At 35.0% G+C, this 27,365-nt stretch overlaps 1 protein-coding gene across 1 annotated transcript in view; it reads right to left on the bottom strand.

Moving 5' to 3' along the window:
- The window catches only part of Kpna3 (karyopherin subunit alpha 3), a 76,957-nt gene that overhangs the window by 38,634 nt on the left and 10,958 nt on the right, over window positions 1–27,365 (bottom strand). The window lies entirely within an intron of this gene.

Genomic DNA, 27,365 nt, shown 5'->3' with positions numbered 1-27,365 from the left:
AAGAATTGAGAACTAACTGGGGCTGGGATTGTAGCTCAGTGGTAGAGTACTTGCCTACCACATGTGAGGCACTGGGTTCAATTCTCAGCACCACATATAAATAAATAAAACAAAGTTCCATTAACTAAAAAAATAAACAATTAAGAACTAACCATTGTTAGATTTTAAATGATGAACTAAAATTACATAAAAACCCAAAACTCTCAGTTTTACTCAATATCACTAGTTTTGATCCTTAGCACCACATAAAAATAAATAAATAAAGATATTGTGTCCATCTACGACTAAAAAAAAAATTGAAGAAAATAGATTGAAAGAGGTTAACTGATATTTTGACATGCTCTAAAACCAGAATTAAAAAGCAAAATAAACCCCAAACAAGAAGAAGGAAGTAATAAAGAACAGAAATTGATGGAATTTTAAACAGGAAAGGGGAAAAAATAATGAAACAAAGATCTCTCTGGGGGTGGGGTGGGGACCCACAATCAGCTGGACACAGTAGCGCACACCTGTTAATCCCAGCAGCTCGGGAGGCTGAGGCAGGATAATTGAGAGTTCAAAGCCAGCCTCAGCAAAAATGAGGCACTAAGCAACTCACTGAGACCCTATCTCTAAATAAAATACAAAATAGGGCTGGGGATGTGGCTCAGTGGCCAGGTGCCCGAGTTCAATTCCCAGGACCCGCCCCTAATCAAAAAAATCAGTAAAACTGACACAAGACAAAAAGAAACAAAAAGAGGACATAAATTTACCAGTGTTGGAAATCAAAAAGGTGATATGACTAAGGCCTTAGAAATAAATACTAAAAGGATCTATGGGGGGGGGAGGGGTGGCGTTAAAACCCTCAGATGATGGGACTGGTATAGATATTCTGGAAAACAATCTGACAGTTCTTCAAAAGTTAAACACTGAGTTACCATAATACAGCAATTCTACCCTTAGGTATACATCTACAAGATAAAAGCCTATATCTGTTCAAAAACATACACACAAATGTTCACAGCAACACAGCAACAATAGCCAAAAGGTGAAAACAACCCAAATGTCCATCAATTGACAAGGACAGATACAGAATAGTATATCCACAGAGTAAAATATTTAGTGACAAAAAGGAATGAAGTGCTCACCCATACTAGTAACATGCAAGAACCTTGAATACAGGCCATGTGAAAAAAAACAGTCACAACGGATCCCATATTATATGATTTCATCTCTGTGAATGTCCAGAGTAGGCAAATCTATAGACAGAAAATGGTTCCACATTTCTACAAATATACTAAAAATCATTCAGTTATATACTTTAAATGAATGAATTATATAAGAATTATATTTAAATTAGTGAATAAATAAATCAGAACAGGCTTTCTATATCTAATAACCATTTTTTAGGAACATGGGAACAGAGAGACATACTAAACAACACTGGCATGGCAATCAGCAAAATCTACCATAACTCTGTTTCTCTTAAAACAAAAGCAACAAGGCAAAAAGGGCGAACAGGCAGTTTGAGAAACAAAGAAGAAATCTATATATGAACAGAGGTTTAAGATATCAATCAGTCACAACAAACAGACATTAATTGGCAACTGATCTAAACAAAAACTATAGGTTTTATATACACACAAGCTTTACATATAGAACACAACTGGGGAAATGCGAACACTGGACATTTAATGGAGTTACTACTGTTAATTTTATCTATAATAAAAATCCTTTACTTTTAAGGATATATAACAAATATATATCTAAAAATAGAAAATAAATTCACCAATAAGAAAGACCTCTAAACAAACCTAAAACCCAAACACATGGATACTTGGTATGACAGAGGTGGCATTGCAAACCACTGGGGAAAAGACTATTAAGTAAATGGTACTGGACCAATAACTCATAATGAGAAGAAAAAAAAATTGGAGACCCTAATCCTAACCCATACAGAAAAATCAATTCCAGATGGATTGAAGACTTTGAAAGCAACACTTTAATTTTTTAAAGTAAAATATTTTATGATCCCTGAATGGAGAAAGATTTCTGAAGTAGAACACAAAAAGTGCAGAAACAAAAGAGCAATGTCATCAAAATTAAGGACTTCTATTTTTTTTTTAATTTTAATTTTATGACAGCAGAATGCAATTCAACTTATATTACACTTATAGAGCACAATTTGTCAAGTCTTTGGTTGTACACAAAGTAGAGTCATACCATTCATGTCTTCATACATGTACTGAGGGTAATGATTATCTCATTCTACCATCTTTCCTACCCCCATGCCCCCTCCCTTTCCCTCCCTCCCCTTTGCCCTATCTAAAGTTCAAAGGACTTCTATTCTTTAAGATTCCACACAATCAAACTGGGAAGATATTTAAATAACAAATAGTGACTACCCAAAATATATCAAGTTCTCCTATACACCAATAAGAGACAATAGAAAAATATGTAGGAAGACCAAAAATACATTTTTTAAATCATAAAATTATAGCTGTGTCATCATAGGTGGTCAACCTAATTAGGCAAATTCAAATTATGACCACATTGAGATACCATTTTGCATTTACTTTATTACCAAAAATTAGTAATAAAGATGTAGAACAACTGGTAAACTGTCAAATAGTATAACCACTTTTGGGAAACAATTCGGCAAAATCCAGTGAAGTAGAAAAATACCCAAATGACATCACAGCTCTACTCCAAGGTATAAACCCTACAGGAATTCTTGCATATATGTGCCATGAGATATACAAGCAGTTTCTTGGCGTCCCTGGTCTGTAATAGCGAAAAATTTTTTTAAAATAATAAAAGCATCCCAAATGTTCATTAAAAGAATAAATGAACTGTCAAATATAATTATTGCTCAGCAATAAGGATGAATGAACTACATGCAGCTATATTAACAAATCCAGAAATGTTAGGTGAACAAAGCTAAGTTTTTTAAAAAAACATTTTGATATTATTTTTTTTAAAAACAAGCAAGCAAAATTAGTACTGTAGAAATTTCAGGATGAAACGTATTGTAAATCTATAGAAGCAAAGCAATGATTTATATAAACCTGTGGCAGTAGATTAATTCTGGAAGGAAAATAGGAATAGGATCGGTTTCTCAGGGCACTGGTGATGTTCTAATTCTTAAATAGTATACTGGATTCATGGATATTTGTTTTATTACTGCTTCAAAACTTGTTATCTATTTGTGTATAAAATATTACTTTTAAATGTTTAAAGGAAAGAAAATAATGCTGATGTTGTACCCAGCATGTAATTTGGGCTGACAACAGTTATGATGATCCACTGACATTTTGCTTCCATTTCACTCTTGCCTAGTAGCATCAACTACTAAACTGCAATCATGCAAAGTAAAAAATAAGGTTAATAATTCCCCACCAGAATTCAATTCAGAGTGTGACCCCCAAAACACTAGATAATCTCAACACCTCTCTAGTATCTAATTCAAAATCTCATTCACCTTCCCATATTCTACTTTGGGTTAACTGTTCTCAAATTTTAGCCTGAATCAGAAGTGCATAGCTTGTTGAAACAAACTTTTAGGCTCCATTCCCAAAGATTCTCAAGCAGCAGATCTGAAACAAGGTTAAAATTGCTGTTTCTAACAAGATCTCAGTTGATGTTGTTGATGCTATTAGTCCAGGAACCACACACTTAGAACACTGTTCTAATTAAACACAAATATATAGTAACACAATCACCACCAAATTAGAAATCATCAAAATCCTACTGAACAGTTTTCCTTTAAGGTAATTAAAACAATGTGAATTATTTAGCACACATAGACTACATATGCTGGACAAATTACATTAACATACTTTCCCATGATGACACAGCAAAGTAGTTAGAAACATCTGCTCTGGAGTCAGCCTGAGTTTGAATCCTTGCTCCCCAACATGTAAACCTCATGATATTCTGGGAATATTATGGGTCTCTGTTTTTTTGGTTATAGATGGATACCACAATACCTTTATTTTGTTTATTTTTATGTGGTGCTGAGAATCAAATCCAGTGCCGCGCGTGTGCTAGGCAAGCACTCTACCACCAAGCCACAACTGCAGCCCTTGTTATGAGTCTCTTTGAAGACAATCTCTCACTTCAAAGGATTCCTGAGATTAAGGAATCCAGTTACGTTTAGCGTTTTTTATTTTTTTAATTTCTTTCATACATGACAATAGTGGAGTGCATTACATTCATAACAAGGGCAGTGCCTGGCACAAAGAAAACCTCCAATAAATGTTAACTATCTTCATCATCATTGTTAATTATTCCACTTATGTCAGGGTCAATGTCTCAACAACCTCTATAGAGCTTTTGCCCAAATGAAAAGTTTTATAATCACCTATCATCTTGTGCCCATTCTCATTTCTGTCACCACTCATTGAAGACCTGTCAAATGCCTATTCTCTCTGGTTCAAATCCTGACAATACCTCTGGTAATGTCAATACAATCCTTCAAACAGTCAAGTTTAAGAGGTTGACCAGGCACAGACCAATGCTCTTCCCCTTACTCCTCACCCCATTCAGTTTCAGTTTCACCACGACCAAGATTCTATCGTAATCCTTTTTATTAAGAACCAGCTACAAATCTATCACTCCAAATAGAATAAATTTTGTCAGTTTTACATTTCTTTCAAAAACTGTGAAACACTGAATATTTTCCACGAAATGACTAGACTCTCCATTGAACACTACTGTACACTAATTTGGGGAATCCCTATCCATAGCAGCACAACTCTGAGAAATTCTCTAGACCCAATATAAGGCACTGTAAAATTTCCTGTAAATTAGCCATTTAATAAATTGACCTAGCTCCACAAAGATTACTTAAATCCCTGAACTCCTTGATTTTCTATCAAGTCCTTCCTGTTTTGTTTCCTTCTTACACAGTCCTCATACTTCAATGCCTCTGCCCCCTCTTCTTCTACCTTGTTGTCCTGGCAAAATATTAACCGTGGGTTGCTTTAATTCTCACTCCAAAAAAGAAATCACTCAACCTCCATTCTAGATCTCTAACCTCAATTAAACTCTCAATGCTTTTTGTTTAGAAATCTTTCTAGGCTTCCCTGATTAGAATCTGCACATAGAATCTGCACAAAAAACCTACTGTTTTCAAGCCCCCTTCCCTTTTCCATATCCTCCTTCCTCTCAGCAACCAGTCTTATTTATTGACAAAAGAGAAATCATCAGGGGTGCTGGGGTTGTGGCTCAGCAGTAGACCGCCTAGAGCGTGCAGGGCCCTGGGTTCGATCCTCAGCACCACATAAAAATAAATAAATAAAGCAAAGATATTGTGTCCAACTACGACTAAAAAATAAACATTAAAAAAAGAGAGAAATCATCAGATAGTAGCAACTGCTTAATATTCAATCATGAACATCCAAATCTTCTCAATCCCTCTCTCAGTATCCTGTATCCTTAAACATCCTTGTCTCCTTTTATTCTATAGAAAGGACAGTCCCAAGAGGCAGCTCTTTGTACTGATTCATTCTTACTGATTGTCACCTTGCTTTATCAATTATCCTCTCCTCTTCAATTCTTCATCTTTTATTTTCTCATCATACATTAAAAACAAATTAAAAATAAATTTTAAAAACCTTCCTCAACCTACGTTTTCTTCTGACACACCTCTCCTTAGCCAAAATTCTTTTAAATAAGAAATATGCACTGTATTAACTTCACTTCCATTCATTTAGCCTACTCCATCCAAAATTCCACCAATACTGCTCTTGCCAAAACCATCAGCAATTTTCACTAGTGGAACACAATCCTTACTTAGTAGGTCACATTGCTGAAGGAGAATTCTATTCAAACCATTTGTTCACTCTCATCTTCCTAATCATAATACCATACTCCTGGTTTTCTTCCCCTTTCACCTTCCTCCTCCATCCATCCATGTTTTTCTTCCCTAGGTTCTGTCTATAACCCATAGGCCCATTCAACTACTCATTGTACAAATCTCTTCTAAGTTACCATATATATATACATTTTTTTTTCCATGGCTTCAATTATCAAGTACTTTCTAATACCTCTAAATCATTTGGATGTTTCCTGATGAATTCTGAACCATGCAGTGATGTGTAACTTCTCAATGAGGTTACAAACAGAAAATATATACATCAAGAAACATTTAGTGAACATTTAAAGATATGGAAATTCTTGTATCTGAAGTTAATATATAATTTTTTAAACTTTTTTTTTTGCTAAACTGTGTTTATTCTTGGTCATGGTCAACACATTTACATATGAAGAATACTTTTTGTTAGAATTGCTTTGAGATATAATTCATTTAACATACAATTCATCCATTTAAAGTGTATAATTCAACGGTTTTTAGTATATTTACTGAGTTGTAGAACTACCACTACAATCAATCTTAGAATATTTTTGTCACCACATAATCTTATATATATAACCTTTAACAGTCACTCCCCAGTCTACCATTCCTCTACCTCAATCTCATGCCACAAATAATCTATTTTTTTCTTTACAGATTTGCCAAGGTAGATAGAAAATGTCAGATGTCAGACTTAAATCATCCCTTCAACTACATCTTCCTTTAGTCAGCAACCTTTAAATAAACTACTCTACTTGTAAGTAAACAGATTTGGGTGTATTCAGCAAGCCCAACAACCTTGAGAACTTAAGCAGCTTAAAATTTTAAGCCCAGATCTCTCTCCTGAGCTCAAGTGACTTCCAGATTACTCCCCAGAAATCCCCAAAAGTTCCTTATGATATTCAAAACTTAGCTCATCATTTTCTTCACTGATGTTGCTTCATCTACTGTTTTTACTCTGTGACAGTACTCTCTGCAAGTGGGATATTAAACTACCTCAAAAAGTGGTTCTGAGAATTAAATGAGGTAAGTATTTTAAAAAAGCACCTGGCACAACTGTGTTAAAAAGTAAGTAACCAGGGACTGTAGCTGTAGTTCAGTGGCAGAGTACTTGCCTAGTATTTGTGAAGCACTGGGTTTGATCCTTACCACCACATAAAAATAAATGAATAGATAAATTAATTAAATAATTTTTAAGAAAGGTAAAGTAGGGCTGAGGTTGTGGCTCAGAGGTAGAGCGTGCACCTGGCACGCGTGAGGCACTGGGTTCGATCCTTAGCACCACATAAAGTAAAAATAAAGACATTGTTGTCCACCTATAACTAAAAATTAAATACTTAAAAAAAAGAAAGGTAACTAATCATTAACATATTTCCCCTTTTCTGTCTATAGGTTGTAATCTGCATTTCCAACTTTAAATCCCATTTCTTCTATACAATGAGCTTTTTTAAACCTCAGTGGCTTTTATGCTGCATGTTTAGCAACTAGTCTAGTCTATTTTAGTAGTATCTTTGTTTCTTCCTGCTCTTTTATTCCTTCTTAAAACAATTCAATGATCTTAAAAATACTTATTTTATAGTCTTTCTCTGGTATTTCTACCAGTGAATTTCTTAAGACTTAAAACTGATATTTTCAGGGGCTGGGGATGTGGCTCAAGCAGTAATGCACTCGCCTGGCATGTGCAGGCTCTGGGTTCGATCCTCAGCATCACATAAAATAAAAATGTTGTGACCACCAAAAACTGAAAAATAAATATTAAAAAAAAAGAAAAAAAAAACTGATGTTTTCAGTGTCTGCATGCTACCTGTAATAGATTTATCTGTTTTATAACTTTGAGGTATGAGATTGTAGATTTACCTGTTCTCTTCCTGTGCTAGTCAGACTATCCACAATTTGAAACATTTACCAGCCTCTCTAATAGTAATTAAGAGATAAAAGCAAATAATGTAGAATTTCAGTACTGGAATAAGTAATATTCTGAATATAGCAACATTCTTAAATAGTCACATAATATTCTGAATGTATAGACATGCACTACATAACATCAACAACGGATCACACATCCAATGACAGTTCCATACGCACATAACAGAGCTGAAAACTCCCTATTGCCTAGTGCCTCGTAGCCACCTATATCTACAATGTCTTAGTACAGTACTGCACTATTATTCACATAACATGTATATAGCATATACAATTAAGTGCAGTACATAATATTTGAAAATGATAATAATAACTGTTATTGGTTTATATATTATACTATACTTTAAAAAAACATCTTTTCTCAGTGTGTACGCCATCTGCTTTTTTAAAAAATAGTTTCATTAGGCAAGCTGGCACACACCTGTAATCCCAGCCGTTCAGGAGGCTGAGAAAGAATGATCCCAAGTTCAAGGCCAGAGTCAGCAACTTAGCAAGAACTGATTTCAAAATTAAAACCAAAAAAGGGGTGGGAGAAGGGGCTGGGGACGTTGCTCCATGGTAGAAGGCCCTAGGTTCAAAGCTCAATACTAAAAATCAAATTAAAAAAATACTATAAAAGAGTATGCTGTGAGGGGCTGGGGTTGTGGCTCAGTGGTATAGAGCACTCGCCTAGCGCATTTAAGACCCTGGGTTCATTCCCAGCACCACATAAAAATAAATAAATAAAACAAAGGTATTGGGCTGGGGGTGTGGCTCAAGTGGTAGCGTGCTCGCCTAGCATGCGTAAGGCACTGGGTTCGATTCTCAGCACCACATAAAAATAAAATAAAGATATTGTGTCCAACTAAAAAATATATATTTTTAAAAAGGTATTATGTCCAACTACAACTAAAAAAATAAATATTAAAAGAAAGTATGCTGTGTATGCTAGCAGCAGCCTCATATAGCTATATCAAGTGACTAACTTATACCGTCTAGGTTTGTGAAAGGGCACTCTACGATGTTCACAAAATGATGAAATCTTTTAACACGCTTCTCAGAATACATCCCTATAGTTAAGCAACACATGCTTCAGAATATGTAATATATCAAATTATATTACATTTAATTATAAACTATGTTAAATTTTCTATTTGAATGGTTCATCTCTGAAAGACAAGTAGTGTTTTTGATCTACAAAATCTTTAGTATAGGAAATTGAGAATGAATAGGAAACTTACTGTTGAAGATGTGTTGGAAAAGGTAAACATGCATTGTTGGTGAAACTGCAAATCAGTACAATCGCTTTGTAAAGCAGTATGGAGATTCCTCAAGAACACACTATTCTACTCCTTGGTATTTATCCAAAAGAACCAAACTCAGCTTACTATAGTGATACAGACATACCAACGTTTATAGCAGTGCAATTCATAATAGCCAAGTTATGGAACCAGCTTAAGTGCCTGTCAACAAATAGATAAAGAAAATGTGGTATATATACAGGCAATGATGTTTTACTCAGCCATAAAGAATGATTTTGTGACATCTGCTAGTAAATAGTTGGAATTGGAGAATATCATGCTAAGTGAAATAAGCCAGACTCAAGAAAGTTGAGGATTGAATATTTTCTCTCATACTAAAGTGAGAGAGAGAGAGAGAGAGAGAGAGAGAGAGAGAGAGTGTTTGTGTGTGTGTGTGTGTGTGTAATAGAAAGGGGGCAAGGAGAGTTACATGAAAAAAGAAGGGAGTCCAAAAAAACATAAAGGTAATCTAAAGGAAGGGAGGATGGGAAGACATGAAGAAGTACTGACAAATAAAATCCACCAAATTATGCTTTGTCCATGTATTGCTATACCACAATAAATTCTGCTTTTACCTATGTGTGTGTGTGTGTGTGTGTGTGTGTATATATATAAAAAATTATAATACACTCATTGAAAAAATAATAGTAATAAATAATAGGAGGTTAGAGTAGAATAAGTGGGTCAGGCCAGGAAGGTGGAGGGAAAACAGAAGGTACTAGGGAATGAGATTAATCAACTTATGTTATGTACATGTTATGAATATGGCATAATGAATTACAATTAATGAATAATTATAATGCATCCATTTTAAAAAATGGATCATTTTTAAAAGTCCTGACTGGTACAGGAGGGCTGTACAAATATGACTAAAATATAGGACTTTGTGTCTCAAGAGTTTAAAATCTTAGAACAATATCATGAAATAATTTAATGCACAAATAATGTCAAATTAAAAGAGAGCATAACTTACAAATTAGGAATATTTTCATTATCTTAACTGAAGTGATGGTTTCATGAGTATACACATGTCAAAGCATGTATTACACACTTTACATGTACAGTTTATTATATGTTAATTGTACTTCAATAAAGTATTAAGCATAAGATGTGATTCAAACTGCGAAAAATTATATTCTTATATACTTGAAAGACAAGTAGTGTTTTTGATCTACAAAAACACTTAGATACTTCTTAGGTATTAAAGCCACAAAAGTGACAAAATGCAGGGCTGTGGTTGTGACTCAGTGATAGAGTGCTCACCTAGCACGTGCGAGGCCCTGGGTTCGATCCTCAGCACCATAAAAATAAATAAATAAAGAGATTGAGTCCAACTACATCTAAAAAAAATAAATAAATATTTTTTAAAAAGTGACACAATGCTGGGGGTGCTGGGGATGTGGCTCAAACAGTAGCGCGCTCGCCTGGCATGCATGCGGCCCAGGTTCAATCCTCAGCACCACATACAAACAAAGATGTTGTGTCCGCCGAAAACTAAAAAATAAATATTAAAAAATTCTCTCTCTCTCTCTTTAAAAAAAAAAAAAAAAGTGACACAATGCAAAGAGATATGAGTGGCTCTACTACTAACTAGCTAAGTGATCCTGAGTATATTACTTAACCACTCTGAACCCAAATGAGAATACCACAATCTTTCTCTGTGAGACAGTATAGTGAAAATACCTTTCATAACAAGTCCAAAAACGTAACTTCATATTACTGTATGAAGTTAGGTGCATCTATACAAACCACACATTCAAAATTTGTCCCTTATTAATTCACTAAATTACAATGTAAGTACCAACAGCAAATATATTTAGCTCACATATAATTTATATCAAGGGCCGGGTGCAGGGATGCACACTTGTAACCCCATCAGCTTGTGAGGCTGATACAGGAGAATCACAAGTTCAAAACCAGTCTCAGCAACTTAGCAAGGGACTTAGCAACTCTTAGAGACTCTATTTCTAATAAAATATACAAAAGGGCTGGGGATGTGGCTCAGTGGTTAAGCCCCCCTGGGATCAATCCCCTCTACCAAAAAAAAAAAAAATCTATATCAAGGTCCCAAATGTACATACCACTGTTATCTTTTTTATTTATGTTCAAATTGTTTGCACCACTGTATTTAGAATGCATTTATTATTATTATTTAGCTATAATAGTCAGTTCCTTAAGATTTCTACATAGGAAAAAACCATAGGATCTACAAGTAGACTTAGTTTTACTTCTCATTTTGCAAACTGGTTATCTTGTCTTTTTCTTACCTTATTATTGTCCTGGCTAGAAATACAATGTTGAATAACAGCAACAATTCTTTGCCTTGTTTATAATCTTGGAAAGTTTCTCATTTTTCACTAATATGAAACTACCTGTGGATTTTTCAAAGATGCTCTTTATTTTCATCAATGGTGTTCAAAGAGGATTCCTCCCCATTCCTAGTTTGCATGCTTTGATAATGAAAGGGTATTAAATTTTGTCAAATGTCTCTTTTCTTCTCCATCTATTGAGGTGTTCATTTTATTTTTGTCCTTTATTAATATGGTATATGATGCTGATTTTCATATATTGAACCAGCTTTGCATCCTAGGGATAAATCCCACCTGGTTATGATATGTAATCCCTTTTACATGTTGCTGCATTCAGTATGCTATCAGTTCAGAATATTTGTGTTGTTTGTGTCTATATTTTTTAGTTTCCTTACCTTGTAATACATTTGTCTGATTTTGGTAATGGGGTATTACTGATCTTTTCAATTTTTTGAAATAGTTTATGAAGTATTGGTGTTAATTCTTCCCCTAAACATTTGGGAAAATTCACCAATGAAATCATATGTCCTGGGACTTACTTGCGCGCGCGCGTGTGTGTGTGTGTGTGTGAGAGAGAGAGAGAGAGAGAGAGAGAGAGAAAGCGCAAGAGAGAATGTGTGCGCAAACATTTTTTGGCTATGAATTCAGTTTCTTTACTGTTACAGGTCTATTCAAATTTTTTATTTCTTCTAAAGTCAGCTTTGGTAATTTCTGTCTTTCTAGGAAGTTTCCCATTTGATCTAGGTTATCCAGTTTGCTGAGATACAACTGTCCATATTCCCTTAAAATCTGCTTTATTTCTGTAAAGTCAGTAGTAACTTCTCCTTTCATTCCTGGTTTTAGTCACTTAAATCATGTCTCTTTAATTAGTCCAGTGAACAGCTTATTAATTTAATTGACATTTACAAAGAACCAACTTTTGTTTTCAAATGCTTTTTGTTTTCAAACGATTTCTCTACTGCTTTCTATTCTCTATTTCTTTCCTCTTTAATCCATTTCCGTCCTTTAGCTTGCTTTTAGTTTATGCTTCTCTTTCCTAATTTCTTAAGGTAGACAGTTATTGATTTGCAGACTCTCTTCTTTTTAATGTAGGTACTTAGAGCTATAAATTTTCCTGAACACTGCTTTAGCTGCTTCCAATGGGGGGGGGGGGGAGTACTGGGAATTGAACTCAGTAATGCTTTATCAACGAGCTACCTACCTCCTCAGTCCTTTTTATTTTGTCTTTCTCTTAAAGGCGAAACATATTTTTTTCTTATTATTTTTAGTCCTTTTTATTTTTTATTTTGAAACAGGGTCTCACTACATTGTTCAGGCTGGACTCAAACCTGAGATCTTTCTGTTTCAGCCTCCCCAGTCACCAGGATTACAGGCATGTAATACCATGTTACTTTTTAATTTACATTATACTCAAAATGTTTTCTAATTTCCCTTGCAATTTCTTTAACCCATTTCTTTATATAGGAGAGTGCTGTTTAATTTCCACATTATTTATATATTTACCAAATTTCTGTTGTTATTTCTAAGTTTACTCCATTGCTGTCAGAACACATATACAGTGTGATTTTTTTTTTTTTTTTTTTGGTCGTGCTGGGGATTAAACCCAGGGCCTTGTGCATGCGAGGCAGGTACTCTACCAACTGAGCTAGATTCCCAGCCCATACTCTGTGATTTTAATATTTTTTAACTTAATGAAGACTTATTTTATGGCATAACAAAATATATGACCTATCCTCAGAGAATGTTCCATATTGATTTGAAAAGATATATATTCTGCTCTTGTTAGGTAGCATGTTTCATAGACTTCAGTTATGTAATCAAACCAACTGTCATTCTCATTGACAGCTTTAATCACCTCCCTACTCCCTTTTTTCTTTTGGTGTTCTTGCTGTGCTAATTTGTTCATAAATGGGGCTGGGGATGTGCCTCAAGCGGTAGCGCGCTCGCCTGGTATGCAAGCGGCCTGGGTTCGATCCTCAGCACCACATACACACAAAGATGTTGTGTCCGCCCAAAATTAAAAAAATAAAAATTATTAAATAATAATAATAATAATAATTTGTTCATAAATTATATATATATATATATACACACACACACACACACACACACACATATTTGTTTCTTTTTTCCTCATTTTTAATATTCTTTTACAATAGTTATTTTTCTTTGCTTTGTCTTTTGAGGGTTAGGGTTTTGGTTTCTTTTGGCTTGTTTTTTTTTTTTTTTTTTTGGTACTGGGGATTGAACTCAGGGGCACTCAATCACTGAGCCACATCCCCACATCCCCAGCCCTATTTTGTATTTTATTTAGAGACAGGGTCTCACTGAGTTGCTCAGCGCCTTGCCATTGCTGAGGCTGCCTTTGAACTTGCGATCCTCCTGTCTCATCCTCCTGAGCCACTGTTGGCTTTTTTATTCCTCATTTCTCTTTCTTTCCCCACAATAGCCAAATTCTCTCATTTTATCTCTCCCTTTACTTCGTTTTTCCTATTTTTCTTCTTTCTTTATATCTAGCATTTGCTACATCTCTTCTGCATTCTCTCCTCACATTTTGGGCATCCTAAACTTTCTTATACCTATCACATTTTTTTAATATTTATTTTTTAGGTGTAGTTGGACACAATACCTTTATTTCATTTATTTATTTTTATGTGGTGCTGAGGATCAAACCCAGGGCCTTGCACATCTTGAGGCATGCACTCTACCACAGAGCCACAACCCCAGCCCCACAATTTTTTTCTCTTAATGGACTGTATTTTGCCATCTTTTAAAACTATTTAATAGTTTATGTAACTCCTGCCCCCACCATTCACATCACTGCAGTTATTAATGCTGTTGATGACCCAGTTGATACCTGCTGCTTGCTTTAATGCCACATCTAGTCCATGGTTGTTTTATTTTTGCTGTTGGCAACTGCTGACACTATGATTTCTGGTTTTTGTGGCAATTAGTATTGTAAATGTCATAGTAGGCACCAGGTATTTCTTTTAATGCTGTATATTGTTTGCTTCAGTGGTTGCCATTGTACATTTCCCCATTTCTGTGAGGTGCTAGGAATGTACAAGGACACTACAAGTTCATAGAGTAGAGACTGCTATTGAACTAATTCAAGCCAAAAGCATACCTTGTTCCACATACAAATTAACCATAGTCAAATTTCAGCAATACTTTAATACAAAGAGTAGAAAAGACAAAAAACAAAACTAATGACCAGGCAGGCCCCAAGTAGGAAAGACTAAGAGTGGGCCCTCACGTCCCACTCACAGAGTTCCATTTCTACAGTAAAAACAGAATTAACAGTCTGTGGATGACACCCTATAAGAGGGGCTCAATCTAGAACACTCTAGGACACTTTGGCAAGAGAAGGCCATGCCCTAAAAAGGTCCACACATAAGAGTAGAAGAGAACTAAATTCAAACAGATGCATAAAACCCAACACAGAAATACAAGAACCAAGAAGAAACAAGGCCACACAGCATCTTCTGAAGTTCTTAATTCACCAGTAAATGACTCCAAAGATACTGACACAGATGAAATATCAAATAAAAAATTCAAAAGAATGATTATAAAAATGATCAATGAATTCCACAAAAAAAAAGCACAGAATGAATTAAGAAAAATGGTACTGATATAAGTAATTCAATTCGAAGACAGAGATAATGAGAGACATAATAAATCAAATATTCAGTCGCAAGTCTCTTTTTAATAGAACAGACCATGCTAAAGATGGTCTGAATCTAAGGGCTAGAAGACAAAGTAGCCAGTCTTGAACATTCATACAGTATTAAAGAAAAGAAAATAAGTAAAAATGACCAGAATATATAAGAATTCTTACAACAGAAAGAGACCAAATTTAAGAATCACTAGAATTGAAGAGAGATGTGAGGTACAGATTAATGGAATGGTTAATCTCTTCTGGGAAATAACAGAGACACATCCAAATATTGAGAATGAGATGGACATCCAGATACAAGAGTCACCCAGAATCCCAAACAAAATTTAAAAATTCTCCACAACACATTATAATTAAAATGCCTAATATACAGAGCAAGGATAAATTTTTAAAAGCCTAAAAAAAAAAAAAAATCAGGTCACATTTAAAGGCAAGTCAATCCAAATTATTTCTAATTTCTTGGCACAAACTCTAAGCCAGAAGGACTTGGAATGATGTGTCACAAGTCCTGAGAGAAAATATGTGGTGGTGGTGGTAGTGGTGACGACTGTGGTTGTGGCTCAGTGGTAGAGTGTTTGCCGAGCACGTGTGAGGCACTGGGTTCAATTTCAGGACCACATAAAATAAATAAATAAAAGTATTGAGTCCATCTGCAACTAAAAATATATATATTTTAAAAAGAAAGAAAATAACTGTCATCTAAAATTGCTATATCCAGCAAAGCTATCCTTCAGAACTGAAGGAGAAATTAAGACCTTCTAGATAGAAGCTAAAAAAATTCATGACCAGTAAGTCAGAGCTACAGAAAATACTTAAAGAAATATCCATAAAGAAGAAATTAAAAAAAAAAAAAAACCCAGACTGACAAATTAACAAATTTCATTTGAGGCATACCTAAGCAAGTGAGAAACAGAAACCAAATTAACCATTAGAAATAAATCAAAATGGCAGAAAATAATAAACATTGCTCCAAAACAACCCTGAATGTAAATGGCCTCAAATCTCCAATTAAAAGACTGGGGTTGGCAGAATGATTTAAAAACCAAGACCCAACTACATATTGTTTGTAGGAGACTCACTTTCCATGTAAAGACACTTACAAGCTGAAATTAATATGCCATGCAAATGAAGCCTGAAAACAAGCAGAGGTACCTACTCTGATATCCAAAAAAGCAGACTTCAAGCCAAAATTACTCAGAAGAGACAAAGAAGGTCACTTATACTGTTAAAGGGAACAATTTAAACAATAGTAAATATTTGTACCCCAAATGCTGGTATACCCAATTACATAAAAATTACTCAAATTAAAGGCTCAGACCCCAATACAATAATATTGGGTGATATCACACCTCTCTCAGCAACAGACAGGTCACCCAGACATACACTCAGTAAAGATTATCTTTACCTGAAAAATATTATAAATTAAGTGGGAGTTAACAGACATCTATATAATTACTTCATCCACAAACAGCCAAATACACTTTTTTTCAGGAGCTTGTAAAACCTTCTTCAAAATAGACCATATTTTAGGTGATAAAGCAACTCTTAGCAAATACACACACGCACACACACACACAAAATATATACATCTTATCAGATCATAATGGAATGAAATCAACACCAAAAACCCCTACAGAAACTATAAACACACAGAGATTGAATAATACACTTTTGAATGATGAATAGGTGGTTAAAAAATAGATCAGGAGAGGGATTTAAAAATTCTTAAGACTCAAAGGAGAATAATGATACATGTAATAGAACCTCTGGGAGACTACAAAGGTAGTTCCAAGAAAAGTTTATAGCTATGAGTGTCTACATCAGAAAATCAGAAAGATACCCAATAAACAACCTAATGATACATCTCAAGGCCCTTGAAAAAGAAGAAATCAAATACAAAATTAGTAGAAGGAAGGAAATAATTATGATCAGAGTTGAAATCAATGAAATTGAGATTTAAAAAAGATACAAAGCATCAATGAAACAAGAGTTGGTCCTTCAAAAAGATTAATGAGATTGATAAACACTTAGCCAAACTAACCAAAAGAAAAAGAGGGAAGACCCAAATTAATAAAATTAGAGATGAAAAAGGAGAAGTCACCAAAGACATCACAGAAATCTAGAACATTAGTGACTATTTTGAAAACCTACACTCCAATAAACTGGAGAACCTAGAAGAAATGGATACTTGTCAAAAAACGTACAACCTGTCAAAACAGAATCAAGAGGACACAGAAAACCTAAACAGATCAATAAAAAGCAATGAGATAAAAACAGAAATAAAAAGTCTTCCATCAAAGAAAAGTCCAGGGCTGGGGATGTGGCTTAAACGGTAGTGGGCTCGCCTGGCATGCGCGGGGCACTGGGTTCGATCCTCAGCACCACACAAAAAAATAAAGATGCTGTGTCCACTGAAAAATAAAAAATAAATATTAAAAAAATTTTTTTCTCTCTCTCAAAAAAAAAAAAAAAGAGAGAGAAAGAAAAGTCCAGGAACAGCTAGATCTCAGTTCAGTTACACCAGATCTTTAAAGAAAAATTAATGTCTCGGGCTGTGGTTGTGGCTCAGTGGTAGAGCACTCGCCTAGCATGCATGAGGTACTGGGTTCGATCCTCAGCACCACATAAAAATAAAATGAAGATACTGTGTTCACCTAAAACTAAAATAAATACATATTTTTTTCAAAAAAAAAAAAAAGAAAAATTAATGTCTCAAATTATTCCATGAAATAGGGATAGAACACTTCCAAATTCATTCTATGAAACTAGCATCACACTTGTACCAAAACCAGATAAGGACATATCAAGGAAAGAAAACTCCACACCAATATCCCTGATGAACTCATATGCAAAAATCCTTAACAAAATAATAGCAATCATACTCAACAACATATTAAGAAGATTATACATCGTGACCAAGTTGGTTTTATCCCAGGATGGTTTAACATATGCAAATCAATAAATATAATTCATCACACGAGTAGAATTAAGGACAAAAATCACTTAGTCGTCTCAATAGGTACAGAGAAAGCCTTTGACAAAATTCAGCACCCATTCATGATTAAAAAAAAAAAAAATGAAGAAACTAAGAGTAGAAAGAACTTTCCTCAACATAATAAAGGCTATATATGACAAACTCAAAGCTGACATCATAGTGAATGGGGAAAAACTAAAAGCATCTCCTTTAAAATCTGGAATAAGACAAGGATGTCCACTCTCACAACTCCTATTTAATACAGTACTAGAAATTCTAACCAGACCTATTAGGCAAGAGAAGGTAATAAAAGGGATAAAAATAGGATAGGAAGTCAAATAATCACTGTTTGCAGATGATATGATCCTATATGTAGAAGATCCAAAAAGCTCCACCAAAAGACTACTAAAGCTAATAAACAAAAGCAACAAAGTAGTGGGTTATAAAATTAACATACAAAAATCTATAATAGCTTTCCTACCTACCAATAATGAACCTCCTGAGAAAGAAGTAAGAAAAACAATTCCATTCATGATAGCCTAAAAAAAATTAAAATTAAATACCTAGGGGCTGGGGTTGTGGTTCAGCAGTAGAACTCTCACCTAGCATGTATGAGGCCTGGGTTCAATCCTCAGCACCATATAAAAATAAATAAATAAAATAAAGGTATTGTGTCCAATTACAACTAAACAATAAATATTAAAAAAAAAAAAAAAACTAGGAATAAATCTAACCAAGGAGGTAACAGAACTCTACAATAAAAACTGTGGAATATTGAAGGAAAAAAAAACAAAGGCACAAGATGATGAAAAGACCTTCCATGTTCATGGATAGGCAGAATTAATAGTTAAAATGGCCATAGGACCCAAAGCATACAGATTTAATGTAATCCCCACTGAAATACCAATGACATTCTTCACAGAAAAATAAAAAAATCCTAAAGTTCATGTGGAAGAATAAAAGACCCAGAATAGCAAAGCAATTCTAAGGCAAAAAAGCAATGCTGGAGGCATCACAATACTGACTTCAAATTATACTACATAGTTATAATAATAAAAACTGCATGGTACTGGCATAAAAACATGGTTCATTGGTAAAGTGCTTGTGTAGCATGTGAGAGGCACTGGATTCGATTCTCAGCACCGCATATAAATAAGTAAATAAAATAAAGGTCCATGAACAACTAATAAAAATATTTTTTTAAAAAAGACTCATAAGCCAGCTGCAGTAGCACATGTCTGTAATCTCAGAGGCTTGGGAAGCTGAGGCAGAGAGTGAGTTCAAAATGAGCCTCAGCAACTTAGCAAGGCTCTAAGCAACTCCGCAAGACTGTCTCTAAATAAAATTTTAAAAGAGGTGGTAGGTGTCAGAGCACTGGGGATGAATAAAATAGATGAAGAAGAGGATGCGGAGAAAAAGGAACTTTTATGTTGGTGGAACTGTAAATTAGTACACCCATTATGGAAATCAGTACAGAGGTTCTCGAAAGACTTGGCATGGTACCACCATAAGACCCAGCTGTACCACTCCTGGCTATTTATCCTAAATAATTAGTCATCACTATAGTGATACATGCATACCCATGCTTACTGCAGCACAATTCACAAAAGCTTAACTATGGAATCAGCCTAGGTGTTCATCAGTCCTAAAGAATGAAATTATGTCATTTGCAGAAAAATGAATTGGAATTTGAGAACATTAAGTGAAATAAGCCAAACTCAGAAAATCAAGGGTTATATGTTTTCTCTCATGTGGAAACTAGAAGAAAAAGGAAAATCAGGGTTGGGGGGAATCTCATGAAAATCAAAAGTAGATGAGTAGAGTAAAGGAAGGGTACCAGAAGGAAGGAGGAGGGGAGGGAGGGAGGAATTACTGATGAGGGCCTGTTATATTTTATACATGTACAAGTATGTTAACATATCCCACCACTATGTACAACTAATTAAACATGGGGTGGGGAATATTCCCAATACATGTATATGAGAAAGAACATATCTGTTATATTTTTAAAGGAAACTTATAGTTTATAATTTAAAAAAAAAAAACTAATTTTTAAAATGGGCAAAATAGGGGCTGGGGATGCGGCTCAAGCGGTAGCACGCTCGCCTGGCATGCGTGCGACCCGGGTTCGATCCTCAGCACCACATACAAAGATGTTGTGTCCACCGATAACTAAAAAATAAATTTAAAAAATTCTTTCTCTCTAAATAAATAAAATGGGCAAAATATTTAAATAAACACAAGAAGATATATGACTGGCCTATAATAAGATATAAAAAAAGTCAGACATCATTAGTCATCAGAAGAATGTGAATTAAAACCATAATAAGATACCACTACATACTCAAATGACAAATTAAAGACTCCTAACACAAAGCATTGGTGAGGATGTGAAAAAATGGGAGCTTACACACTGTTGGTGGGAATATAGAATAGTACCTTCACTTTGGAAAAGAAGTTTCAAAGTTTCTTAAAGAGTTAAATACATAGATATGTATAACCCAGCCACTCTACTCCTAGGTACTTATCCAAAAGAAAAACAAAACAAAACAAACACATTAAGACTTATAAATAAATATTCATAGTAATTTTACTCATCACTGCTCCAATCTGGAACTGGAAATAACCCATTGTTCACCAACAGATGAATAAACAAATTATAATTTATTCATACAATGAAACAAAATCCAAAACAACATCAATGCTACATTAAGTTAAAAAAAAAAAAACCTAAGAATATTATTACTATGATCACATTTTACAGAATTCTGAAAAAGGAAAACTAATACATAATAACAAAAAGCATGGGCAGGGCGTGGCTTAGTGGTAGAGCACTCGCCTAGCACATGTGAGGCACTGGGTTCAATCCTCAGCACCATACAAAAATAAAATAATAAAAATACTGTGCCCACCTATAACTAAAAAATAAATATAAAAAAAGCAGATTAATATTTGTCAGGGGTTGGGGGAAGAAAAGAAGTTACTCTTACAGAACATGGAAGAAGTTTTGGGTAGACAGAAATTATTGAGAGCCACAGCCAGTCTGAATGGCCCCTGGTATTTTGCCAGAAGTAATGGTTGAGAGGCGAGCCATTAAGATGATGATAATTAAGTTAAGCTGTGTCCATTTGTGACAGTAAATGGATCAGAGGTAATTTTTTTTTTTTTTTAAATCAAATATTTCATCATAGAGCTTCGTGGAGGCTGGATGTCCAACCCTGCTCTGGTTTGTCTGATGAGAGATCTAATGGACAATGTATCCTGGGCACTACCCTGATGGTGTCGCTGGGTTCCTCCAGTGCCCCGTATATTTGTGGTCGTGGTCCCCGGAGCAAGAAATAGTCTACATCTGTTGTTGTTGTTGTTACTGGGGATTGAACCCAGCGGCATTTAATCACTAAGCCACATCCCCAGCCCTTTTTTAATCTTTTATTTAGAGACAGGTTCTCCCTGAATTGCTTAGGGACTCACTAAAATTGCTGAGGCTGGCTTTGAACTTGTTATCCTCCTGCCTCAGGCTCCAGAGCCACTGGGATTACAGGCATGTGCCACCGCACCCAGCTAGAAACAGTCTACATTCTTAATTGTGACTGGGCTTAAAGGGAGTAATCATTTGTCAAAATGCACCTCATTTATGTGTATTATTTCTACAATTTAAAAATGTTTCTGGGACAGGGGTTGTGGCTCAGTGGTAGAGCACTTGCCTAGCATGTGTGAGGCACTGGGTTCAATCCTCAGCACCACATAAAAATAAACAAAATAAAGGCATTGTGTCCATCTACAACAAAATTTTTTTAAATGTTCCTTATTTTACTGAGATACATTCAAATTACTTAAAACCCCTTCCTAAATTCATTTGCCTCAAAGATTAATTTTTCTATGATATATAATTATCAATATCATTCTATTTTTTTTCTAGTCATTCTGTATTATATACACTTGGATATGTCCTGCTGATCACCAATGGCAGCTGATAAATATTCCTGGTAATTATAAAAATTATAAGCAGTCAATAACACACCTTCAAAAGTATAAAAATGTATACTAATGTTTATAGGACAACTTTTTTTTTTTTGGTAGTTGTAGATGGACAGAGTTGCCTTTATTTATTTTTATGTGGTGCTAAGGATCGAACCCAGTGCCTCACATGCTAGGCAAGCGCTTTGCCACTGAGCTACAGCCCAGCCTACATGGGACAACTATTTTACTGCTATACTTAATGTTACAATGACAATTAGAACAAATGATGAGCAGTTCATGTAAAAGTGACTTATTTACTGTACTATTATTAAGCCAAAATAACTTTATTAAAAGTTTACTAGGCAGAGGAACTGAATAAAGATAGGAAGGTCCTGAATCTTTCCTGTAAATCACTAAACACTCCTAAACACCAGATATTCCCTACCCCATGAAAACAAAAGAACAATAACCAAAAAAAAAAAAAAAAAATCATATTCTGAAAGTCTGTAGCACCAAAATTATTCACTTCCTTGAGTCTTAGTCCCTTGTGCTGATACAAATCAGTTGAGACTCCAATTTCTCCTTTCCAATACATCAGTGAAAAAGAAAGAGGGCTGGGGTTGTGTGGCTCAGTGGTAGAGTGCTTGCCTATCTTGTGTGAGGCACTTGGGTTCAATCCTCAGCACACCATAAAAATAAATGAATAGGGGCTGGGGATGTGGCTCAAGCTGTAGCGCGCTCGCCTGGCATGCATGCGGCCTGGGTTCGATCCTCAGCACCACATACAAACAAAGATGTTGTGTCCGCAGAAAACTAAAAAATAAATATTAAAATTCTCTCTCTCTCTCTAAAATAAATAAATAAAAATGAATAAGTAAAATAAAGGTATTTAAAAAACTATGGCCAATTTCCCTCATGAAAATAGATGTAAAAGTTCTTTAAATTAAAAAGTTTCCTTTTTAAAGAACTTTTACATATATATATATATATATATATATTTTTTTTTTTTTAATTTAAAAAAAAAAAGAGGTAATTTCAAGTCATATGAGTACCATTCCCAAGAATTGACAGTTAAATCCTCAACTCAAAACTTGGCAGCAGTCACAACCAAGGGATGCCAATAAAACATCAGCCAGGGTGTCCAGCTCTCAGATTCCTCTGGGTTGTAAATTCAAACTTTTAAAACTACGTTTCTCTTCTGTTCATGCTCCCTTTTCTGCCTGTCAGATGAGAGGAGCTCTTGACCAACTCTCAAGTTTGTTTTTACCCTAAACAGATTTGCCCAACCTCCCTTTCTCCCAACCTGCACTGTTGTGAACAATATATACATGATTTCCTCAGAAACAGGTCCAGTACTCCATATGTTTACCAAAAGAAAAGCATATAGAGGGATACTTTGGTCACTGTAACAAACATGTCATGTCTTCATTAAATGTCAGCATGTTCACAAATAAAAAAACCTAGATGAAAGTAAAAAATGTGGCAGGGCCCCTAATCACTGGATGGAGCTAAAATCTAATATACTAGAAGATTCCTCACCAGTACTGACAAATTCAGAATATGGTCTTAACTATGAAAATATCCTATTTGTGATAAAAGTTAAATAACACAAAAAAGAATTTATTATCAGAAGAGAACTATTAAGCAAGCTAAATAGTACTTCTCCATCTCTTTTAAATCCTGTTACACACAGGAAATATCTATTACACAGCATATGGAGATAAAAGCCTAAGGCTGCACTGACTTCACCACCCAAATTTGCATTTGGCCACCCTTAGGCAGTACCAGCTAGGAAACAATGATCTAGCAGTTTCTTGTGCTAACTCTAGGCTACCAAGACAAACCAGAGGCAAGTTCATCCCCATGGCTATACATGGCCACAAATGGCTTAAGAAAAAAAACAAAAGAAACAAACCACCACCACCACCAAAAAAAAAAACGTTTTGCTCTTCTAATTTATATATCTTGGCCAAACCATGAAGCTTTCAAGTCCCAGTTCATGCCATTTCCATTATGAAGCTTCCCAATAAGGCTGTAATCCACATCTGTTCCTCTATGTTTCCAAACAGTGTTACTTTTATTAAATAAAAGTATGTGGTGGGCTGAGACTGTAGCTCAGTGGCAGAGCGCTTGCCTGGCACATGGGAAGCACTGGGTTCGATCCTTAGCCCCACATAAAAAAATAAAGATATGCTGTCCATCTACAACTAAAAAAAAAAAAAAAAAAAGTAAAAGAAAATGTTTAAAAAAAAAATATGTGGCAGGGCTGAGGATGTGGCTCAGGGGTTAAGCCCCCTGCATACAATACCTGGTACCAAAAAAAAAAAGTATGTAGTAGAATAGTAGATATTTTTACTTTGAAATATCATAAAGTCATAGCAAAAGTGTATTTTTTGTAGTTGTAGATGGACAGAATGCCCTTTTTTGGTTTATTTTCATGTGGTACTAAGGATCAAACCCAGTGAACCACATATGCTAGGCAAGCGCTATGCCACTGAGCTATAGCCCCAGCCTGCGAAAGCGTATTTTTAACTGAGCATTTAGTTATATGACAATTTTTATTTAGGTTTTTTTAAGTGGTAAAATAGCATTCTGTTAAAAAAAAAAAAAAAAAACACTAGCTGGTCACGGTGACGCATGCCTGTAATCCCAGTGGCTTGACAGGAGAATCTAGAGTTCAAAGCCAGCCTCAGCAACGGCGAGGTGCTAAGCAACTTAGTGAGATTCTGTCTCTGAATAAAATCCAAAATAGGGCTGGGGATGTGGTTCAGTGGTCAAGTGCCCCTGAGTTCAATCTCCGGTACCGAGGGAAAAAAAAAAAACAGTGAAAACAAAATATGTCTTACTTTTTAGGCAGATGAAACATAATACTGCCAGGTTACACTTCAAAATAATCTAGGAAAGGATACAAGTAGGTAGGATACAAATAAAATTAGATTGTCCATAACTGTAATTGTTTTACAATGGCAAACATGGGAGTTTAATACATTATTCTTTCTACTTTTATATGTTTGAAAATTTTCTAAAAATATGATACCTGATTTTCTGAAATCAGAAAACTTGTTTACCAACTAGGTATGTGAACAATCATTATTTCGGTATTCCCCACATTTTTACTTCGGTGAAAAAAAAGTTCAAATCATTAAATTCCAATGTTCTTGGTAGCTCAGGTTGGTTATTGTTGTTTTATAATATGACTTCTACACTTTGAATTGGGTTTAAGTCTCATTTCTAACTATAATCTAGAATGCATTGACAGCTAAATCTGGATATAATCAAATGAAAAGTATTCATCACTGTTATCAAAATAACAATTGAGTACAAAAGTTTCTTGATTTACAACAGGGTTATATCTAGTTAAACCCATTGTAAAAACTGAAGGTACTGTTAAATTGAAAGTGCACTGTATACACCTAGCCAAATGAATACCACAGCTTAGCAACACAGTACATTGTGGAGAATAGATTTTTGTACCCTCATGATCCTGTGGCTGACTAGGAGCTCCAACTTGATGTATAGCAGCCAAGTTATCACTAGCTCAAGAAAAGTAAAATTTGAAATTTGAAGTATGTATCATTTCACACCATAGTAAAGATGAAAAAATGCAAATCAGAAATATCACAAATTTAAAAATCCTAAGTCATGGACCATCTAGACTTCCCACAGATGGGGGGCCCTCATTCCTGGATAGGTCCTATTTTGCATTCCCCAAAGCACCTTTCCTATAAGCATTGCCTCTTAGACCCTCATCCTCATGAAATAACTTTGTCAAAGAAAACAGAGGCCACCGGGCATAATCTATTCCAGTTTCCCTGCTGTAGCTCATGTCTGTACTTGTTCAAGTCCTTTTCCACCTGTGGCTCCTTCAAGATCTGGCCACAACTTATATCTCTAACTTCACACCTTCCTAACAATTCCTCCCTACCCTAAGCTCTTTCATTTCTTTTCCAGCTTGGTCCTTATAACTCTTTTGCTTCCATCTCTTAGATTTAGCCTAGAAACAGTCAATTCCACCCTTCCACACAAATAAGAAAACATTGAAAAGCTTTCTTTCAATCCTACTTCCTATTCAAGTTAAGTGTGGTCCTTCTTTCCATTACTACTAAACATTTAAATTGAGGTCCTCCTGACAAGTCCAACTACCTCAACTCTAATTCACTTCTTACCGCATTATCATCTAGTTTCCTGCCTCTACCACTCTTCCAGGTTTCAATTTCTCACTGGCCCCCAGCCACTAAATACAATGAATGGCTTATTTTTAAGTCCTTATCAGACCTCTCATTTAGCACTGTAATTTTTGCCTCTCTTTTAAGAAACTCTCCTAAAATTCTAAAGTTCTGATCCATCACTTTGCTGTTGAATTCCCTACATTCTTTTTTTTTTTTAATATTTACTTTTGGGGGTAGAGGGACACAACACAATGCATTTTATTTTTTGTTATGTGGTAGTACTGATGATCGAACCCGGGTCTACTGCTGAGCCACAAACCCAGCCCGAATCTCTTTCATTCTTCAGTCTCATTTTTACCTTTTCTTCAGTTTCATCTTTACCTAGTCCCCTGAAAGGATATGGTTTCTCAGGAATCTTTCCTTCCCTGGTCCTCTTTCCCTCATATGCCTATAAGCCTTCATCAATATTATCAGCTTTAGTCACTCTAATCATCGCTTGCACTATTTTCCAAAGTTTTACTACTGGCCACATTACCTAAGCAGTGCCTGTATGCCAAATCTTGTCTAACATCTGATCATAAATACAGCCATACCATCTGTTTAGCTATTATCTATGGCTCCTTTTGTACTTAACACAAAGTACTTTAGTTGCCCTGAAATATGCCATGCTGACTCTATTTCCAGGCTCACACAAAATGTATTACACCAAGGAAATACCTATTTTTCTTTTAGCTTAAACATCTCCATGAAGCCTTCCCTGACTCCCCCAAGTCAATCTGAGTGATTCTTTATCTATGTGCCCACTGCCCTTGAAATACACTTTCATTACAGTGAGTTTTTGTTTGTTTTGCTTTGACACCATCTTCTTAGCAGTTACACATTACTGAAGCAAAAATTTTGAAACATAGTAGAAGCATGGTTATTAGGAAAATGGAGTTTTAAAGTCAGAAATGTGGGACTGAATGCCAGTTCTGTCCCTTCCTGGTTGCGTGTTCTTAAGCAAATCACTCATTTTCTTTGTATAATAAAAATATTGTAAGGAATTATTGATGATTGTTTTCTATAAGAGAATGTCTTGCTATATTTTCAAGTGCTCAGTAATTACTGGGTTATCATTATTTTCATTGTTTCATCTCTCATACTAGGTTCAGAATTCAAATGGTTGCTGAGTGAAATAACTGAAGTTAGCTAGTTGTACATAAATTATTTTCAACTGCATACTGAATATTTCCATTTGA

The sequence above is a fragment of the Marmota monax genome, unplaced genomic scaffold (genome assembly GCF_021218885.2).
Source record: "Marmota monax isolate L192 unplaced genomic scaffold, Marmota_monax_Labrador192_F-V1.1 WCK01_AAM20220418_F8-fsc00011, whole genome shotgun sequence".
Classification (NCBI taxonomy): domain Eukaryota; kingdom Metazoa; phylum Chordata; class Mammalia; order Rodentia; family Sciuridae; genus Marmota; species Marmota monax.
Note: the sequence above shows the minus strand (reverse complement) of the source record. Positions and strands in the feature narration are given on the sequence as shown.